Source organism: Xyrauchen texanus, chromosome 19, assembly GCF_025860055.1.
Source record: "Xyrauchen texanus isolate HMW12.3.18 chromosome 19, RBS_HiC_50CHRs, whole genome shotgun sequence".
NCBI classification, from domain to species: domain Eukaryota; kingdom Metazoa; phylum Chordata; class Actinopteri; order Cypriniformes; family Catostomidae; genus Xyrauchen; species Xyrauchen texanus.
In genome coordinates, this window is record NC_068294.1 from 20,411,242 (window position 1) to 20,432,460 (window position 21,219).

The 21,219-nt window shown below is 42.9% G+C and overlaps 1 pseudogene; it reads left to right on the forward strand.

Annotated features, from left to right (window-relative positions):
- Positions 1 to 17,636: 17,636 nt before the first annotated feature.
- LOC127659390 (TLE family member 5-like) lies at positions 17,637 to 18,606 on the forward strand (annotated as a pseudogene).
- The last annotated feature ends 2,613 nt before the right edge of the window (positions 18,607 to 21,219 follow it).

A 21,219-nucleotide genomic window follows, 5' to 3' on the forward strand; every position in this document is an offset into this window, starting at 1 on the left:
AACGGATCGATGCCATCACCACAACCCTCCATCTGGCCCTCACCCACCTAGACAATAAGGACTCATACGTTCGAATGCTGTTCATAGATTTCAGCTCAGCATTCAACACAATCATTCCCCAGCACCTGATTGGAAAGCTGAACCTGCTGGGCCTGGACACCTCCCTCTGCAACTGGATCCTGGACTTCCTGACTGGGAGACCTCAGTCAGTCCGGATCGGGAACAGCATCTCCACCACCACCACACTGAGCACTGGGGCCCCCCAGGGCTGTGTGCTCAGTCCACTGCTGTTCACTCTGCTGACTCACGACTATGCAGCAATGCACAGCTCGAATCACATCATCAAGTTCGCCGATGACACGACCGTCGTGGGTCTCATCAGCAAGAACAACGAGTCAGTATACAGAGAGGAGGTGCAGCGGCTGACGAACTGGTGTAGAGCCAACAACCTGTCCCTGAATGTCGACAAAACAAAAGAGATGGTTGTTGACTTTAGGAGAGCACAAGGTGAACACACTCCACTGAACATCGACGGCTCCTCTGTGGAGATCGTCAAAAGCACCAAATTCCTTGGTGTTAACTTGGCGGAGAACCTCACCTGGTCCCTCAACACCAGCTCTATCACCAAGAAAGCCCAGCAGCGTCTCTACTTTCTTCGAAGGCTGAGGAAAGCACATCTCCCAACCCCCATCCTCACTACATTCTATAGAGGGACTATTGAGAGCATCCTGAGCAGCTGCATCACTGCCTGGTTTGGGACTTGCACCGTTTCGGACCGCAAAGCCCTGCAGAGGATAGTGAGGACAGCTGAGAAGATCATTGGGGTCTATCTTCCCTCCATCAAAGACATTTACAAAAAACACTGTATCCCAAGAAGCAACCAGCATTGTGGTCGACCCCACACACCCCTCACACAAACTCTTTACCCTCCTCCCGTCTGGCAAGAGGTACCGAAGCATTCGGGCCCTCACGGCCAGACTGTGTAACAGCTTCTTCCCCCAAGCCATCAGACTCCTCAATACTCAGAGACTGGTTTGACACACACGTGTCCTGAGTTGCACTTTAATTACTGTCACTTTATAACTGTCTGCTACCTCAGTAACTGCCATGTGCATAGAACATTATCTCATAGTATGTTATGTTTACATTTTTAGAAACTGTCATCTTTTTGCACTACTGAGTACTGGTCGGCGCTGCACTGTCTATTGTCCTGTTCATTGTCAGTAATTTGTTGTACTGTCCTGTACTTTTTGCACATGTTTGCATGTGCACTTTATATAGGTATATATAGGTAGTTTATACAGGTATTTTATTTCGTTGTGTAGTCTCATGTGGTCCTATGTTGGTCCTTTGTTGTTTTTATGTAGCACCATGGTCCTGGAGGAACGTTGTCTCGTTTTGCTGTGTACTGTACTAACTGTATATGGTTGAAACGACAATAAAAACCACTTGACTTGACTTGACTTGATGAATGTGTGAAGAGAACCCTATCGCAACACAAACTTGTCATAAAACTGATGAATGTGAGCGGAAAGGACCAGCCTGCCGCATCACAAACTTGTTCAGGCATGAGCTGAGATGTCGACTCAAGGGCATAAGAGCCCAGAGTGCAGAACATCCAAACTAGAAAAATCCAATGAATGTGTGCGGAGAGGACAACCTGCCGCATCACAAACTTGCTGCAGAGGGAGACCTCTAGCCAATGTTTTAGAGGAGGAGAGCCCTCTGGTAGAGTGTGCCCTAAAACCTACTGGCGAAGCTTGACCGCACACCTCGTAGGCCCGGGCAATAATGAGGATGCCTCTTTGAGGGCACCCCACCCACCAAGCCGTGGCAAACCGCAGTGGCCACATAGAACCTGACAGTGGCGAGGCAAGTGCCCGCTGACAGTTCTTTCTACAGAAAATCCAGAACTGAAGCAAACTGGCAGTTAGCTGGTTCTGTAATAAGAACTTTAGTAGATGGAAACGCATGCAGGTGCATTTGTGCTATGAATGCGTTTCTATGATCAGCCCCTCCATGGGGTTTCTTGGCGACTCGGGGAGAAGTAGAGGAGACATTGCGCTATCAACAGAGGCGAAGAGGTCCTCTTGTGCCCTGTAAAATCTACCCAGATCAGTTCCAAGTGGAGGGAGCCCTAGCACTTGAAATGGTCTCGATAACCTCAAGAGAAAACCCTGTGAACCTCATTTGGTACCCTTAGGGGCCAGACATGAAAGGTTTCACAATTCGGGCCAAGGATGAGAAGGTCCTCCCTGTTCGGAATCGCCCAAGGCGAGCCGTCGAGGAGAGGAATTAACTCTGAGAAACATATCCTGTTCGGCCAGCGTAGCCATTAATAGGAGGCAAGACCCTTGCTGGTGAACATTGCCAAGACTCCCGGAGCAGAGAAACTGGGAAAGAAACACATACAGACGCATTCTGAGTCATGTATGTGTCTTAATGTCCAGACCCAAGGGGCTGGGTGATTTCAGGGAGAAGTAGAGGAGACATTGTGCTATTCATAGAGGCGAAGAGGTCCTCTTCTGCCCTAAGATCTCACCCAAACTTGTTCCAAGTGGAAAAAGCCCGGCATTTAAAAAGGTCTCGATAACCTCAGGAGAGAGCCCTGTGTCCCTCAGTTGGTACCCTTAGGGGCCAAACATGAAAGATTCCACAATTTGGGGCAGGGATGAAATATTGCCCTGTGCCTGAGATAGAAGATCCTTCCTGTTCGGAATCGCCCAAGGGGAGCCGTCGAGGGAAGAGATTAGCTCCGAGAACGAAGCCCTGTTCGGCCAGCGCGGTGCTATCAGTAAGAGGCAAAAACCCGTGCTGGCGAACTCTGGGCAACTACTACCTTAGGGTGGAGTTCTTAACTCCCCCGTTGGTATTTTCTGTCTGGACCGTAAATCTGCTCCCATATATGGGCATCCAGGGATATAACCGACCTGAGTGACAGGAGCTTGCCCTGGGCCCTAAGGAGAACCCAACGTGTCAGAAATACAGCTGACAAGAACGTGGGTCTCCTTGATGATTTATGTAAGAGGCTACCGCTGTATTGTCCACCCGCACCAAGACATGGCAGCCTCAGGAGGAGGTATTTCAGGGCCAGAAATACAGCCATCAACCCGAGACAGTGACTGTGACAACCGAGCTGACGACCCTCCTATCCCCTTAAGCTGGACGACCACTTAAGGCCGCTACCCCGCCCATCAGGGAGGTGTCTGTCGTTAGCAGCCTGCGACAACAAGACGCACCTAGAGTGGGACCCAAGGCAGAAAACCAGGGTCTGAACCACGTAGAAAGGGAACGAAGCCTGAGGCGCGTAACCCTATTTAGTCTAGGGGTTTTGGCCCTTGGAAGATATCCCCTGGCTTTTGGCCACAACAAAAATGGTCTCATGAGCAGAAGGTCCAGAGGGATCACCGTGGATCAACCTTGACCTAGCCTGACTTTGCTCAGGGTGATCTGAATGGACTCAATACTAGCGGGAGACAGTTGTGCCCGCATTGTGATTGAACTCCATATGATGCCCCGATAGACAGTGTTCTGAGTGGGAGAGAGGACGCTTTTCTTGGCATTGAGCCTCAACCCCAGAGAAACAGATGAGCTAAGACGATGTCCCTGTGCTGAACTGCCAGTTCCTGGAACTGCGCTAGGATCAGCCAGTCGTCTACATAATTCAGAATGCAGATGCCCCGGAGTCACAAGGAGCCAGCGCTACATCATGCATTGTGAATGTGCGGGTAAAAATGGCTAGGCTGAGTGAAAGAACATGACCCTGGAAGACTTGGAGGGGCTTCGAGGGGGTACCGGGAGGGGTGAAGTGAAGCACGCGCCCCGTCCCGAGGGGAGCTACCCCCTAATCTAGGCGCAAGACCGTCAGGGTTTTCTCTTGGGTCTTGCTTCGGGGGCTGGTGAGGGCGGCGAAACTGTCCCCAATCCCTGGGAGGAGGAGCACGACTCGCCACGCTTTGCTTTTGAGCCTCCCTTTAGTCAGGACCGAGGCGGGGCTGAGGCTTGCTCGTCAAGCGCAGAACCCACACTCAGGTCATTCAGGAGGTCAGCCTGGTACGCCTGTAAAACAGCATAGTGTGCAGAGCAGCACCAGCCTGACCTGCTGCTTGATAAGCCCTTCCCACTAAAGTGGAGGTTGTCCTACAAGGCTTGAGGGGAGAGAGGGCTTCTTAAGTGACGATGCCGAGCCCGGCGAGAGATAGCCCGATAGCCCGCAAGCATCACTGAATACCCCCGTGCCTCAGCACACACGATAGTCGAATATAATGACGTCGAGGGTATGTGAACACGGGAAGAAAATATATATATATTTTTATTTTATAATTTTTTAGGGGTTCTCCATGAGCGATAAAGCTCTTCATGGAGGTTATCAAAGAAGGGAAGGGACCCATGAGGCGTTCCCTTTCTTCGACTGGAAGATAAAATCTATCCCCTAATTTGGAGCATTTGGGGGTCTCTTTTTCGCGTGGCTAGTCCAATCTGGCAACCGCACGAGTAACAACATCGAGCAATTCCTCCATAGATTTTCTATCGCGGACGGAAAGCTCAGAGGCAGGAAGAGAATCGCGATCCACCTCATGATCCGAAGAGAGGGAACAACCCGTCTTTTGCTCCTCAGCCAAATCCATGCAAGAGCCCCACGAATTATCTTTTTTTTTTTCTTTCTTTTTTTAGAAATATATATATAATATTTTCTAAACAGAAGAGAAAAGAGAACAACGTTCACTGCACACTGCCTAACTGATTCTAACTTCTAACAGAGGAAAGAAAGTTTTGACAGGGTTTGTGAAACACACAGAAACAGAATCGCTCTGAAAAAAGAGTTTCTGACGACACCTGGTGACGTATCCATTTATAGCCTTGCCACAGGTGCATCTAATGATTACATCAGCCGAGGCTATAAATTCCAGTCAATGTTCACTGGCGTGTTACACACACTATTTCAGCTCGGTTCACAGCTAGAGTTGTTCCCCCGTAGCGCTTAGCAGCGCAGCATCAAAGTGAAGCTTTTTGTAAAGGGAACAAATATTTTAATTCAATCTGGAATTAATAAACCTTATACAGGAGTAGAAATTATACTCTGGGCTAACTTGACACTCACTCAGAGGTTATCATAGGTCAAGCAATTATCTTAAATTCTTTCTGCTTGACACTGGTCAGTATTTAACTGGGAAAGAGATTTAACATCACAGCTCAAAAGAGCTAATGACTACTCTGCATCATATCTAAAGTAAAGAGCCTGAGAGTTCGGAAACGTGTAGGGTACCACTAATTTTGTGAGCTTCTTTTATTAACACATTAAACCTACTGCATGCTGAGGTTGTATAGTTCAGATATCATTGTTTTATTTGATTAAATGTGTAATTGTGCACACATAATTGTGTATTTCTAAACTTCCACTTACCACATCTCTTATTACTGTTGGACTTTCACAGTACTACAGGAAAACTTTCAAACAGACAGTAAAGACTTGCACTAATAAAACTTTTGATTGGACTGTGGAATCTAGATTTGAAGTAATTTGATATCTGTTTTTTACATGCAAAGTGCAATGCAGTTATCCATGAAAGGCTTTCTTTTCAAAAGTGGGCAGACAAGCTTTCTTTTGAAACTTGGTCGCAATGATCTCCCTGGAAAATGTCTTCCACTAATAAGTAGAAATGCTTGATAACAGCTTTTGCTCTTCAACAGAAAGGTTCAATTGAATGTTCCCATTAACTTTATACACTCTATTGATATTTATTGAAAATTGTTTACACTAGTGGACTAATGCTGGACAGATATTGAAGATTTACTCCAGAAGAATCAAAGAGGTGAGTGGGCTGAAGACACAGCAGTCGCCAGATGTTACATCTGACGAGTAACATCATTTGCTTGACCCATTTCAATAGTGATGGGGATACTGTGTGCACTTTTCACATGCACAAATGGCAACCAGAACAACAGAAAAAGACACCAAGCTGATATTATTTTGTACATGATACACTGTTAGTCTGAAGTTACAAAGCTCTGGAGCCTCATTGACTGTCATCCTAGTTCTCTAAAAAATGATTGGACTCTCCAGGAGATACACAAAGACATTCTCTAAAATCTGCTTTCCATACAATACTCTTGAATGTCTCAGTAGATTCTATGGCACATGGGTTTCAATTAGAGGCAAAAATAAAAGTATGTATGACCTTCATTTGGGGGAAGCCGCACAGAACTCTGGGTAGCCTTTAGAGTCTTGATACTCTCTGCATAATTTTAGCAAAACGGGGGGGTGGGGGTAATTCAAGCACTTTACCTGAACTCAGTCCCTTAGAAATGATCTAAAGTATTTCCTTCACCAAAAACATAGCTATAATGCAAGTACTTTACAATTCAGACAAAAAAAAAAAAAATGACAGCTTTCAACTTCTCTGTGAATTGCCCTTTTAGAACAAAATGTCTAAGTGAAAAGACTGTTTTCTCGGCTTTCATTTAAATTGAGACTTCAGAACCTGATATAAAGTATTTTTTAAGCCTTCCTGGCCTACCTTTTCTGGCATACTTCTCAAAAAGTTTCACACTTAAATTGGAAGGATGAGGCACATGGTTATACAGCAACTGGTATGATGACCATCAGTGCCCACTGTCCAGTATCTGAACCATCACACGGCTCACTGTGATCAGAACTGACAAGGTTATGGAGAGATTAAAGTTCTGGGATTTACTCACCCTTATGTTTTTCTAAACCCGTATGATTGCTTTTATTCCATGGAACACATAAGGAGATGTTAGACAGAATGACTCAGCCACCATTCACCTTCATTATTTTTTATTTTTTTAAATACAATGAAAATGAATGGTGATTGAGGCTGTCAGTGCCTCTGCTTAATATCTCCTGTTTTATTCCACAGATAAAATACATTCTGAGTTTATATAATGGTTAAATATGGATGTGAAAAAAAACAAGGGTGAGTAAATGATGACAGAATTTTAGTTGAACTGTCCCTTTAAGATGTCAAAGTCTAAATAAGGCATTGCTGTGCTAAACAATAGAACAGTTTCATATAATTAGCTGATAAATATGTTATCTAGTTTATTCTACATCAAATTTGGTTTGATATTGTTGGAGAAAAACATCATTAACATGGGTCATTGCCTCTCTTTGGATATGTAAAACACTAAGAAATATTTGTCTTTGTACCCACTCTAGCCATCTTGTTTTACACAAGGGTCAATATATTTTATTCACCATTTAAACACTAATGGTAAATTTTTCCCTGAGATGAATGAATGGTAGGAAGTAGGCAATTAAAGCTGGATGTATGCATACAGCAGGGCTCACAAAGAGAAGACATTTTTTAAACATCAACAGATTCCCAGAAGAAACAGGAAATAGTGATAAATCACACAGGAAAATGACCAGGAAAAAACAATACAATGTCTAACCTGCTTTCTTGGTCCTCAATCGACAGAAACCTGCAAGGTGTGTCAACCATTGTAAAATATACAGTATTCTGTTTTCTTTTAAATACATAATTACTCAAAATGACACAAATCAGCTAAAATACAAAAGACTCATATATCATAAAAATATTGATTTCTGTGATTTTACAGTTTAACTTTGTTTACTTTTAATTTTAAGTATTAACCTTATTAACACTGATGGAAGACTGTGTGCTGAAATGCATCAATTTTATTTAAATACATTTCTCCCTTTTACAAGTGTTGTGGATTTATCTTCTCCATTTGTAATTTGCTCTCTCCAAGAACCTTGTTAATTGCTGAAGTTACACCAGACTCATTACCAAAATCTATTTTACAATTTAAGGAAGCATAATACAACAATGAATATTCAAGTTCTTGAATCAAGTTCTTTGCATATTTAAAGACCTCTTTATGTGTTTTATTTGACCATTTTCATACATATTAGAAGGTCGACCAATTTTGGATATTATACCATTATATATTATATTATACCCATACCATTAACTAAGCTTGTGGAAAAGGCAGATAACAATTAATTTTCTTAGTCATTTCTTACAGACAAAAGTGCAAGGTAACAAGAGTCCAAAATGAATAAAATCCCAGATGCAGTTTATTGTGCAACCATAATACCAATATTAACTTGAAAAATATTTGGTGATTAACACAATACTTAAAAACATTGCTTGAAATATACCAGAGACTCTTAAACTTTGAAACAAAAACATGCACTCTTATAATCATCTACAATGTAAACAAAACATTTTAAACTAAACGTTGCCATATAGGCTAATAAATACCGTATGAGCAGTAATTCATCAACAGTAGATCATCATTAATCAATAGTAGATTATGAGCGATTGACATAATTATATTATAGAAAAACAAACTTTTCTCCTTTTCTCTAGGGATACAGTTAGTCAAAATAAACATGAAGTCAATTAATAAACAGTATATATAATCCATATTTATGTCATCATATGTAATTTTAATAATTAATTAATAATATAAATTATTATTATAATAATATATAACATCCTTTACTAATAATTATGCATAAGTTCATAAACAGTGATGTTATGGAGACTTGACTCTGTTGCAATGTGTTGTTATTATGCAACTAATACAAGTTCACCAAATAAAGCTTTTTGTAGCGTATTTATTTACCAGATGAAAGGTGGCGACGGCTGTGTAAATGCTGATGGGGAGCATTTCCATATAGTTGCAATTTTCTTTTCATGCCCTCGCTTTGATTTAGAACACTTGATTATCTGTTCAAAATATGCATTGATGTAAGGATAAAAAAATATTGAAATATATTTTCATTGATGGCAGATTTAAGGCCGATTTACACTTCTGCGTCAAACCTAGGGTGCAGCCTGACCTGCACCTCTTCGAAAATGTAACTGCACGTCGCATCGATGCAGATGACAACAGCTGTGATTGGTCCACTGTGTTACCAGAGACCGCCCCCAGCATGACAAGAAATTATCTGTGATAACGTTGCATTTTCTCCAAGATTATTTTATTTACTGTATGCATCATATGTAACCACTGATCAGTGGTCGTGTCACATCGTTTTTTGTGAGCATCTGCTGTTTTTATATTCTGTTTTTATTAAGTGAAAGTGATGTGAAAATGTGACAAAAGGCACATCTGTTTAAATCTAATAAATGGGTGAAACACTATTTGTAATATTCTACTCAAGAACTTTCCGATCTGTTTGATGTTTGACCGTATGTTAATACATTCATATTTATAATCATATTTCACTAGTTATGAAAACGTAACACTTCTAATTTGTCAGCAGATGAAAAAAAAATGTTTGTTCCCCTTCTGTCTTCTTCTATGCAGTGAAACTAGGAGTCGCTCATTGGAGGTCCAGACATCTTTGATCTTTTATAAAAGGTCATTGAAAATTGGCGGGTGGATTTGCATGCCACTCCCCCGGACATACAGGTATATAAGGAGCTGGAATGCAACCACTCATTCAGACGTCTTCTTCGGAGCCGAGCGGTTTTATTCACTGAGCTGAATTACTCTGCCGATCCATTCATTTCTGAGTCCAGTGAAGCTGTTGGATTTATGGTGCATTACAGTGGCTTCTCCCCCTCTTGCACCGGTTGAGTGCAGAGAATGTCCCGGGGCGCTTCAGCATCTAAAAGAGAATATTTCTGTTCTAAAAGAGTGGCACTCATGGAGAGCGTGCGTCTTTTTAAAGATGCCTTTTACGTTTGTGTATATTTTCCGGTTGCAATCATTACCTCTGCGCTTCCCACGGCCACTATCGCCGCCTCACGTGTTGGGCAATGCCCACGCGGGGACAGCATTCGTGGACAGGTCATGTTCTCACTGCGAGAGCATGATTTATACAAACATAAAAGGCATCTTTAAAAATATGCTCTCCGTGAGTGCCACTCTTTCAATTACAGCATCGGAGAGCAGGCTGGTTCAGAAAATGCCAACTCGGAGTGGCAGTGAGAAAGGAGTGAGAAAAAGCACTTACTCGCTGGTTCTCGGACACGCAGTAGCTTGGTCCTCGGCCACTCCTCCACCTTCTAACAGATGACAGCAGCCTCCCCGGGTGGATCGGAGGCAGTTTCTCAGCCTTTATCCCCCTCGGACACTTGATAAGCCTGATAAGGGGCCGGGTGTGTAAAATCACGACCTGGCCCCGCCCTCCGCCCTGTCACAATGGTGTTTTATTAAGTATGACGATTTTAAATTCATGGTCATATGACCTCCTTTTGGAAGACCATGTATCATGGTGCAGGGATTCCAGCCTGTCAGTACAAAAGTTAAATGTAAGAAGTGACCACACGTGTCAAATCTTTGAGAAAAAATTGTATGTCAGTGCCACGTTTAAATATGTCAAGCATATGCCTATTACTAGTTTCAAATATGCTAGGAATCTGTCACCCACCAGCCCAGCCTTGACACCAGCAGGGACCTGTGAGATTCACAACCTGTGTTTTAGGGGTGTCACGGTTCTCTGTAAAAAAAACGAACCGTATGGTTTGCCACCCATGATTCGGGAAGCATTGGCACCGTAGTTCACCTCAAGTTTATTGACGCATCTAGAGCACAAGGGTTTGTGAAGAAAATAAATTGTAATCTAGACACACACAGTTACAACCTCCGCTAATGCACCTGAATGGATCTGTAAATGGATATGCTCTGCCTGTGTTTCATGTGGGTCAGCTTGATGACATCACTGATCTGCAAGTGTTGTGTGTGGTTGAAAATGGCAAGTGGAGAAAAAGAGCAACTGGTTGAGAAGTCCCCTGCGTTATTCAAGTCTCCTGCCTGGAAACATTTTCTTTTTGCAGTGTATTACAACAAATGGTCAAAAATGTTTACAAAACAGGCACTGTTTGCAGACATAGCTCGACATGAGTGCCGTATACTGGTAATACATTGACATATGATCATTTACATGATCATTTACAACGGAAACAATGGGGAGAGATAGCACACAGTCACTCAGTCCTTTTCATTTTGAAGCAAGCACTCGAGCCGCATCACAACATCCCTCATATCCATTTTAACAGCAATGTTCCTTCTATAGTGATGTACAGCTTCTTAATATTGAATATATGTGCAGAAGTTTGAAATGCATTTTATGTCTATGCATTTAACGTAATAGTGCAGGAATTAAGTTAAAATGTTGATTTATTAATTAGAGAAAAGGGTTTTTCAGTTAAAGAACCAGAGAAAATTAACCATGGTTTTACTATAGTAATATTGTAGTAACCATGACTGCTGTCACCATGGGTTTCTTTGAAGAAATCATGGTTTTGATACAATTAACCATGGTTTTACAACAATAATACTGAAGTTTCCATATAGTAACCATGATTATATTATATATTGTATATAGTATACATGTTGATTTTGAGGTTACTATGTTTTTACTACAAAACCAATGTTTTTTATTCAGGAAAACCTGTTTAAGTGTTGGTTACCAAATAGAGTATTCTTACTGTGGATTTACATTTTAAATTGTTTACATTTAATGCATTTCGCAGACGCTTTTATCCAAAGCAACTTACAGTATACTTATTACAGGGACAATCCCCCTGGAGCAACTTGGAGTTAAGTGCCTTGCTCAAGGACACAATGGTGGTGGCTGGGGATTGAACTAGCGACATTCTGATTACAGTTATGTGCTTTAGCCCACTACGCCACCACCACTCCATGATTTGGCAGTAATTATTTGTTTTGTACATTGCAAATACCGAACTGAAACCGTGACCCTAAAACCATGATACAAACCCAACCGTGAGAAATTTGAACCGTTGAAGAGTATGTGAGTGGAGCGGAGTGGGAGTGGAGAAAGGAGTGGAGCGGCATGATTTTGCTTTTAGCGAGGAGGGGTTTTTAAAAAATCGAAACGTCATTGTTTTCTCTTGCTCCAAGTGTACTCCACTAATGCTCTACCATGAGCAAAACACTATTGGCATTAAGAAAAGATGGGATTTCTGATATAACCAGAAATAATGTGATAAAAAAATAGAAATTATTAATTTAAAATCTAGAAGCACTTGGTAATGTTCGACCTCCAGTGCGAAGGTTACGTTAATTTATGCTCTATACAGTTGCAGATGAAGAAGCTCAGAATTATAGGGCAAGGTTGATTAAAAGAAGTGCAATAATAGAAAATAATAGGCAAAAATTAGGCAATAATACATTGGCCTAATAATGTTTTTTTTGTTGTTTCTTTTTTTGGTCATTTATTAATTTGATTTAATTTAATATTTTGTTTTTGTTCTGGTAATTTATAAAACAAAAATTATTTATTATTATTATTTAGCAAATTGATCAAACCCAGAGAATGCTGCCAATATGTTTCAAAAATAAGCTATACATTTATTTTATTTTAGTCTTGGGCTAATGTTAGTATTCTAATAAAGCACATTGTAGCTTTTCTTCTAGTATTGTGTATTTAGTTTTCATTTCATACACTTTCTGCATGAAAGGTTGTGATATTAAAAAGGATTCTGAAATAACGTTATAGTGGAGAGGTAGTTTGGCACTAATTTTGCCATGGAGCGAACACGGAGCAGGGTTTCTCTAACCAAGGAGTGAGTTGTGGGAAATGGACAACCCGGAGTGGAGTTGGAGCGGAGTGATTAAAGAATGCTTTGAGCATGGAGGGGAAATTGTTGCCACTCCACTCACATACTCTGAACCATTACACCTATACTTTGTTTCTTTTTTAGAAACTTAACAGTATGCATTCCCATCAGCCCCTAAACTCACCATGCTCCTTAACCAGTATGACTCCACCCTTTACACCTGCTAAATTTACAATTAGCACTTGGAAAGTCATTTGATGCTAAGAGACATCTGAATATACAGTAAGTGCTATGATTAGGGTGAGGACATCTTTTTTTATATCGCCGGGGGATTAACAGTGTTACTAGGAATGCAAACATTAATACAGTGAAAAAGGAACTCTATTAGCATAACATAAATATATATCAATAAATAAACATTTCCAACATTCTTTTGAATGTCCATGTACTAAAATAAAATATTTTATGACGAGTGTACATTCATTTACTATTATTATTTTGAATGGCCATGGAAAATGAAGCAATGTGATAACAATTTTACCTGGTTGCAAAAAGTAGTTCATTTACCTGATGTGTGCTAATGTGTGCTTCTAAATCACTTGCACCTTTATTAGCAACAGACACATGTCTGTTTACATGTCATACATTCTGCTTCCCATGGATCTCGACCTGGACGAAAGCGTGTTAATTTTTTGTGCAAATCTTCTGTAAATTTGCTTTACATTCTTGTGGTCATTGTTTCCACTCAGCTGGTTTTTTATTTATTTTTATTTGCTGCTACTGTCAAGAAACGATTTGATGCCGAACACAACAGTGCTACGCTTGTTCGCGGAGAGATTGAGGAATTTGGCCAATAGTTGCTGCAAGCTTCTGATAAATCAATCAATTGCTGTGGGAGAAGGCGGGATTTACAATGACGGGTTAAAGCAATGCAAGTATGCATGTATACTCAATGAAGTATTAGACCAGATGCACATCATAATGCAACTAAAGCCAAATTTTCAGAAATTTAGAAATCCCGGCCGGACACTTTTTTAAGGTCCGAAAAAGAGAACATGTCCAGGAAAAAGAGGATGTATGGTCACCCTAGCTTTGATCCAACAATTGCTCTCTTGTATCATAAACACAAAGGAAAAAGTTAGAGGAAGTTCTGAGATAAAATGTCCACTGAATGATGCTAAAAGCAAGTTAAATGTTCTCAAAAACGGATTAGATTTTTAAGGTTCACATTTTTTCAAAACCAACCTCCCTACACTAAACATTAAACTTTACCAATACTTTCATTAAAAAAAAACAAATGTGATAAAACACAATGGGCTCTATTTGCCCACCGTCTGTGCACTAACCGCCTGATGCTTATAGCACACAAAATTGGAAATGCTTTCTCAGTCCAGTCAGACCAAATCTGATTGGCTGACTTCTACAGGATTTTGAGAGCCTAGTTTGCGCTGGTCTGGGTGGAAGCAGGAGTCAAGTTCACAAGGTTGAGGACTAAATAATCACAGAAGTTGCCCAAGTTTTCCAGGTTAGTCACATCAACTCTTTAAGGATATTCAGCATTTGGTTTGAGGCACGTAGCAGAAAGAAAAGTGTTAATCCATGAGCAGAGCTGCTTATTTTGCTTTGTGTACCTTGTTATGTCAGTGAAATACTAATCATACAAATGAGGTTTTGTGCTGCACTTACATTCCCTACACATTTTCCGCTGTGTTTTCATTGCAATCACTTGCGGAGACTTGCGTGCCATTATATAAATTAAATGTATTTTCCAATGCCGGTATGATGGTATAAGCTGTCTCCGATAACCCCACTTCTAAACATCACGTAGTGACAAACTCAACTGTAACTGGTCGCTTTATATGTCGGTTAGATTGCTTTTCCTTGCTAAGTGGGCAGTTCTTTGCAGTTCAATGTTAGCTACGATAGACCTCAGACCTTTGCTGTTTATGTCAAAGGTCTTGCTTCGTGAAGTTTGCGTGGCGCCATGCGAGGGTTGGACGTGTGAACGGCGAGCTCTGCACACTTTGCTCTGATACACATTGATTCTTAACTGTCCTAAGAAAACAATATGTCAAAGAATTCAAAATCCTCGGGCTCTGGAGACATTAAAAGACACTTACGTGCTAAAGCTGAAGCCTCTGAGCAACAGGCCGAAAGCCAGTGATTCAATTTGGGCAGTGCGTTGAAAGAGATTCAGCGTCAACTGTCGAGCATGTCGGTGATGCTGACAAAGGTCATTGCTGACTGTGAGGATCTTGCTGTAATATGCCGATCGATTACTGCTATGAAGACGAAATTCACTGAGATGTTTCTAGATTGTTATAAGAGTGTTGGATGTTGAGAAATGGATTGATTATCTAGAGTCATTGGAGAGGGAATTAGCTGCTAATCCTCTAGCGACCAAGACAGACTTGGAGTGCATTTGGGAAAAGTTGGAAGACCTTGAGAATCGTAATCGGTGAAACAATGTCCAAATAGTTGGAATTCCAGAAGACGAAGAAGGATGAGATATGGTGAAATTCCTAGACGGGCTCTTCCCGAGTCTACTCAACATAACAGGCCATTAGCTGAAAACAGTTTGACTGTTGCACTAATGTTGGACTGTGTTCGTTATAATTTTATTTTTCACACACAATAATTTTTTTCTAATATGTCAAAGTGGATTGTCTCTCTCCACATGGAATGTGAATGGGTTGAGGCACTCCATTAAAAGAAGGAAGGTTATTTCTTTTTTAAACGTAAGAAATATTATATTGTGTTTCTTCAAGAAACGCATATTTGCCCACAGGAAGCTGAAACATTTGGGAAGATATGGGGTGAGCATATTTTCTTTGGTGCTGGCTCAAGTAAGAGCAGGGGAGTCATTACATTGATAAGTAAGCATCTACGATTCAAATGTCTCAAACAGATTAATGATAAATTAGGAAGAGTCATTATTGTTTTAGCAGAAATTCAGGGGAAAAGGTTGATTTTGGCTAATATTTACACACCTAACGCTGATGATCAGGGCTTTTTTATAGATCTTGAAGGGATGTTGCAAGCTGTTTGCACCCCTCATGATATAATATTGAGAGGAGACTTTAATCTTTTGATGGACTCAGTCCTTGATTATAGTGAAGCAAAAGTGTGTAAACCCCCTAGAGCAATGCTTCACATGATGTGTTAAAATCTTGGTCTAATCATTTGGAGACTTTTGAACCCATCTGGTAAGAACTATACATTTTTTTAATTGGTCCATAAGATTTATTCTAGAATAGATTTTCTTTTTTTTTATCTAAGTCCTAAATCTTCATGTCATCTGTTGTTGATTGCTAAATTGGAAATATCTTATTCTCAGACCATGCCCTGGTGAGTTTAGAGGTGTTGCCACATATGGAGAAAAATCAATCATATAGTTCGTGCTTTAATGTATCCCTTTTGCAAAATCCTGAATTCCAACAAATGTTAAATGCTGAAATCAATGTTTAAATGGAAACCAGTTGGTCTTCAGTATCCTCTGTTGGTGTGGCTTGGGAGGCACTTAAGGCAGTTCTTAGGGGTCGGATCATACAGTATGCCTCATTCACCAAAATTCCAAAGCACGAGTACTCATGGAACTGGAAGGGAATATTATAGGTGCCAAGGCAGAGCTGAAGTGCCGAATGTCAGCTGATGGCCTCAGAGAATTGACCCGAGTGAAATACAGATATAATATTATTTTGACATGGAAGGTGGAGTTTTGGCTATTCAGAGCAAGATTTTGAGTCGGGGGACAAGGCAGGAAATCTTTTAGCTAAATATATAAAGCAGAGAGAGTCTTTTTCTACCATTCCCTCAGTGAAATCTGCTGGTGGTGAAATATTTTCCTCAGCCAATTATATTAATAATCCTTTTAAAAATTCCTGATAACATTAGGCTTTCATCAATATCATGTGGTAGGACTCCGGTTGCTGTCATCTTGCTTGATGCTGAAAAGACATTCGATATGGTAGAACAGGATTATCTTTTTAAGGTTTTGGAAATATACAGGTTCGGAAATACTTTTATTGGATGGATTAAGTTACTTTATAAACACTCGGTAGCAGGGGAACAATCAAATTGATTAATTTCAGATTATTTTGCAGATTATTATTTTATAATTTAGAGGGCACCTGGCAGGATTGCCCTCTTCCCCCCTTATTGTTATGTCTTGACTGGAATGAATAGCAGCCGTGATAAGAAAGGAAGATGATTTTCCAGGGGTGGTGGCAGGAGATATGGCACATAAGATTTAGCTTTATACAGATGATATTTTATTATTTATACCTGACCCCTCTAGATATATGCCTTGCCTCCACAGAATTATTTATTTCTTTTCTAAATTCTCAGGATACAGAGTTAATTGGTCTAAATCCGATGCATTGGCTCTGACAGCATACTGCCCATTAACAGCTTTTCAGCCGGGAGTCTTCCAGTGGCCAAACAGGGCATTAAGTATTTGGGCATCTTATTCCCAGCAAATTTGTGTGATTTATTTAGTTAATTTTGACCCCTTACTAAAAAGGTTTTGGAGCGATGTGGGTAGGTGGGCTTCATTACATTTATCTATGATTGGGAAGCCTAATGTTAATTAAATGAATTGTATTCCAAAATTCAACTACCTGCTAGTCTCTCCCTGTAGATGTCCCCTCTCTTATTTCAAGCAATGTGATAGTATACCGAAGTCCTTCATTTGGAATGGTAAGCGTCCCAAATTATATTTCAATAAATTACGTAGGCCGATTGACAATGGTGGGCTAGGCCTTACCAAGATGTAGTTTTATTATTATGTGATCAGTCTCAGACATTTGGCTCATTGGTTGCTTCCACCTGAGAGAGTCCCTCCCTGGTTTTGTATTGAACTTTAAGTTCTTGCCCCTATTTTGCCATTGCAAAGCCTTTCTATTAAACTAACCGGAGAAGTTAAATCACACCCCGTAATATCGCATTTCCACATTGTATGGACAAAAGTGTCCAGAGTGTTTAATTCAGACATTTATTTAAATGTTGCCTCGAGCATATGGCTGAACCCAAAATGACATATTAATAAGTACCCTTTCTGCTGGTCAGAGTGGATTGTGAGAGAGATTAGTACACTCTGTGGAGTCTCTCTTTATGAGTCCAGAAGCGGCGGAAGAGGCAAGAAGTTGGAAGTAAAATCTTGATGAACTGACCCAGGAAATCTGTTCAAGAGGCCAGACTGCATTTCTGTCGTCAAACTGATCAATCAGGACGGAATCTGTCCCCGCGACGAAGACCAAACAAAGAGGACATTCATCCGAATCTATATCATTCCATTAACACAAGGAGAATACAGCACAAACAGGTTGACATGATGTTTCCACAAGCCAGGCACATCGTCTCAGTCGATACAGCCACTCAAATTCACCACGTCTGACTCTTGTGATCGCATCAAGGATGAGTTTCAGTTCCTGCAGGCACAATATCACAGTCTTAAGTTGGAATGTGATAAACTGGCCAGTGAAAAATCTGAAATGCAGCGGCATTATATTATGTATTATGAGATGTCATACGGACTCAACATTGAAATGCACAAACAGGCGGAGATTGTGAAGCGATTGAATGGCATCTGTGCTCAGGTGTTACCCTACCTTTCTCAAGAGCACCAACAGCAGGTCCTGGGGGCGATAGATCGAGCCAAACAGGTCACCCCTCCTGAAATGAACTCCATCATTAGGCAGCTTCAGGTTCACCAGCTCTCTCAGCTCCAAGGTTTGGCGTTACCTATGACCCCTCTGCCCCTCGGCTTGACCCCGCCCACCATGCCCGCCGTCACCTCCAACTCCGGGCTGCTGTCGCTGTCCAGCATCCTTGCGTCACATGCGCATCTCACCAAGGAAGACAAGAGCTCTCGCGACGGGGCAGACGGCCACCGCGACGAAGATGGTGACAAATCTGACTAGCGTTCGTAGAGACTCTTTGATTCTGTGGTATGAGTTCTTATGTATACTGTGAACCGTATGCACATAACCTGTATGCATAGAATACTTGGATGACTACTACTGTACATTTGCCAATGTGCAGTACACAACCAGAAGAAAACAGTGCACCAAATTCTTCACCCTACAATGTAATGCGCTCGACTTTTTACTTAGTTGGTAAAGTGGAATATTGAGATCCTTTGAAAATATGGTTCAACATATTAGGATTCTCAGATCTCAGATCTTTAGGTATTTACAGCTGCGCCACCTGCTCTATACTATTTGTGGGAGTGGCATGCACCCCCCTAAAGCGGCAGATACTCTGGAACTGGTGATTACTGCATTTGGAAAAGGTCATGAGGCATCAGTGTATTACTCCCTGTTAATTCAGAGTCTGGGGGGTGGAGCTTCAACTTCTCTCAAGAGATTATGGGAGAAAGATTTAAACTTGGTATTGGAGGAGGGAGTGTGGGCTAGGATTCTAAAAAAACCATCAAGATTTTGCATTGATTCTATTGGACCCCATCTAGATTGTATAGGCATGGTCTTAAAGACACACCTACCTGCTGGCAATGCCAGTCAGAAGATGGGGACACAACCCAAGTTTTTTGGGGAGGTGTTAAGATCCAAGAATTTTGGTTGAGGGTTCAGAGCTTCATGTGTGAGGTAGTGGACATTCAACACATTTCATTTTGCCCCAGGAGATGGTGTTGTAAACTTTTTCTTCGTCGTCAAAGCAGAGACCAGGAGACGTTGGGATGTCTTTTAAGCAGAATTTACTCTTTATTGAGAAGTCGCTGTTGCATCTCTGTAGTCATCCAAGTCTAACTCAATAACTCAGTACGATAGGGTTTTATACCTTTCAAGGGTGAGGGATTTACATAGAGGTGGAGACACTCTGAAACAAAGCATGTAAATGAGGTACAGGAGTCAACTCATTACAGGAAATTCCCCAGCACTGATCTCATCAGAATAACAGTGTGATTGGAATGCACAGAAACTAATCTAATCAGCCGGACTATTCAATGACTGGGTCAGAGTCTCCAAGAGTCATTTAAAGACAAAAGGTGATAGTCTCAGCAATCCGACTAATTTAACTTACAATAGAGAGATCAGGACAGGCAGGAATCTCCTGCTGGAAACCCTGTCAGGTGTTAGGATTGGCAGAAGGAGGCAGACGAGGCATAACCCCCCTCTAAGGAGCAGCTGAAAAAAAAATGAAAAAAGGAATACCCCAAAAAAAACAGAGATCGTCCAAGGAGTGAGGGGGGCAGACAGACCAAAGAGGGCACCAGGGGTAAACAGACAGTCCAAGGGAGCACAAGGGGCAGACAGACAGTCCAAGGGGGCACAAGGGGCAGACAGACAGTCCAAGGGGGCACAAGGGGCAGACAGACAGTCCAAGGGGGCACAGGGGGCAAACAGACAGTCCAAGGGGGCACAGAGGGCAAGAAGGCAGTCCAAGGGGGCAAGAAGGCAGTCCAAGGGGCAGGGACAGGTTCAGGAGGCCTGGGAGGTGGCCACAGGATAGGGACAGGTTCAGGAGGCCTGGGAGGCGGCCACAGGATAGGGACAGGTTCAGGAGGCCTGGGAGGTGGCCATAGGACAGGGACAGGTTCAGGAGGCCTGGGAGGTGGCCACAGGACAGGGATGGGGAACTCCGAGGGCGGAGCCAAGGTAGGTGGAGCCATGGAAATCTCTGGTAGCGGAGCCATGGAGGGCGGAGCCGTGGAAGACCCAGGTGGCAGAGCCATGGGTGGCTCAGGAGGTGGAACCGTAGGAGGCTCTGGAGTCGGAGACGTGGGAGGCTCTGGAGACGGAGCTGAGGGAGGCTCAGGAGGCGGAGCTGAGGGAGGCTCACGTGGCAGAGCTTAGGGCGGCTCAGGAGGCGGAGCTGAGGAAGGCTCAGGAGGCAGAGCTGTGGGAGGCTTAGGAGGCGGAGCCGAGGAAGGCTCAGGAGGCGGAGCCGAGGGAGGCAGAACCATGGAAAGATCTGGAGGCTCAGGAGGTGGAGCTGAGGGAGGCTTAGGAGGCAGAGCAGAGGGAGGCTCAGGAGGCGGAGCCGAGGAAGGCTCGGGTGGCGAGCCGTGGAAGGCGAAGCCGCGGAAGGCTCAGGAGAAGGAGCTGAGGAAGGCTCAGGAGGCGGAGCTGTAGGAGGCTCGGGAGGCGGAGCCCTGGATGACTCTGGGGGCGGAGCCTTAGGAGGCTCGAGAGGCGGAGCCCTGGGAGGCTCGGGAGATGGAGCCCTGGGAGGCTCGGGTGGCTCAAGAGGCGGAGCCCTGGGAAGCTCGAGAGACGGAGCCCTGGGAGGCACGGGTGGCTCGAGAGACGGAGCCCTGGGAGGCTCGAGAGACGGAGCCCTGGGAGGCTCGGGTGGCTCGAGAGACGGAGCCCCGGGAGGCTCGAGAGGCGGATCCCTGGGAGGATCGGGTGGCTCGAGAGACAGAACCCTGGGAGGCTCGGGAGGCAGAGCCCTGGGAGCCTCGGGAGGCGGAGCCCTGGGAGGCTCGAGAGGCAGAGCCCTGGGAGGCTCGAGATGCTCTGGCTCTTGGACGGTCGATGCTACTGGTGCTGGCTGTAGGACGGTCGAGGCTACTGGCACTGGCTCTGGGACGGTTGAGGCTGCAGGCACTGGCTCACTGACGTACAAGGCTACAGGCAATGGCTCACTATCGTACGAGGCTACAGGCGCTGGCTCAGGGACGGTCGAGGCTGCAGGCACTGGTTCAGGGACGGTAGAGGCTGAAGGC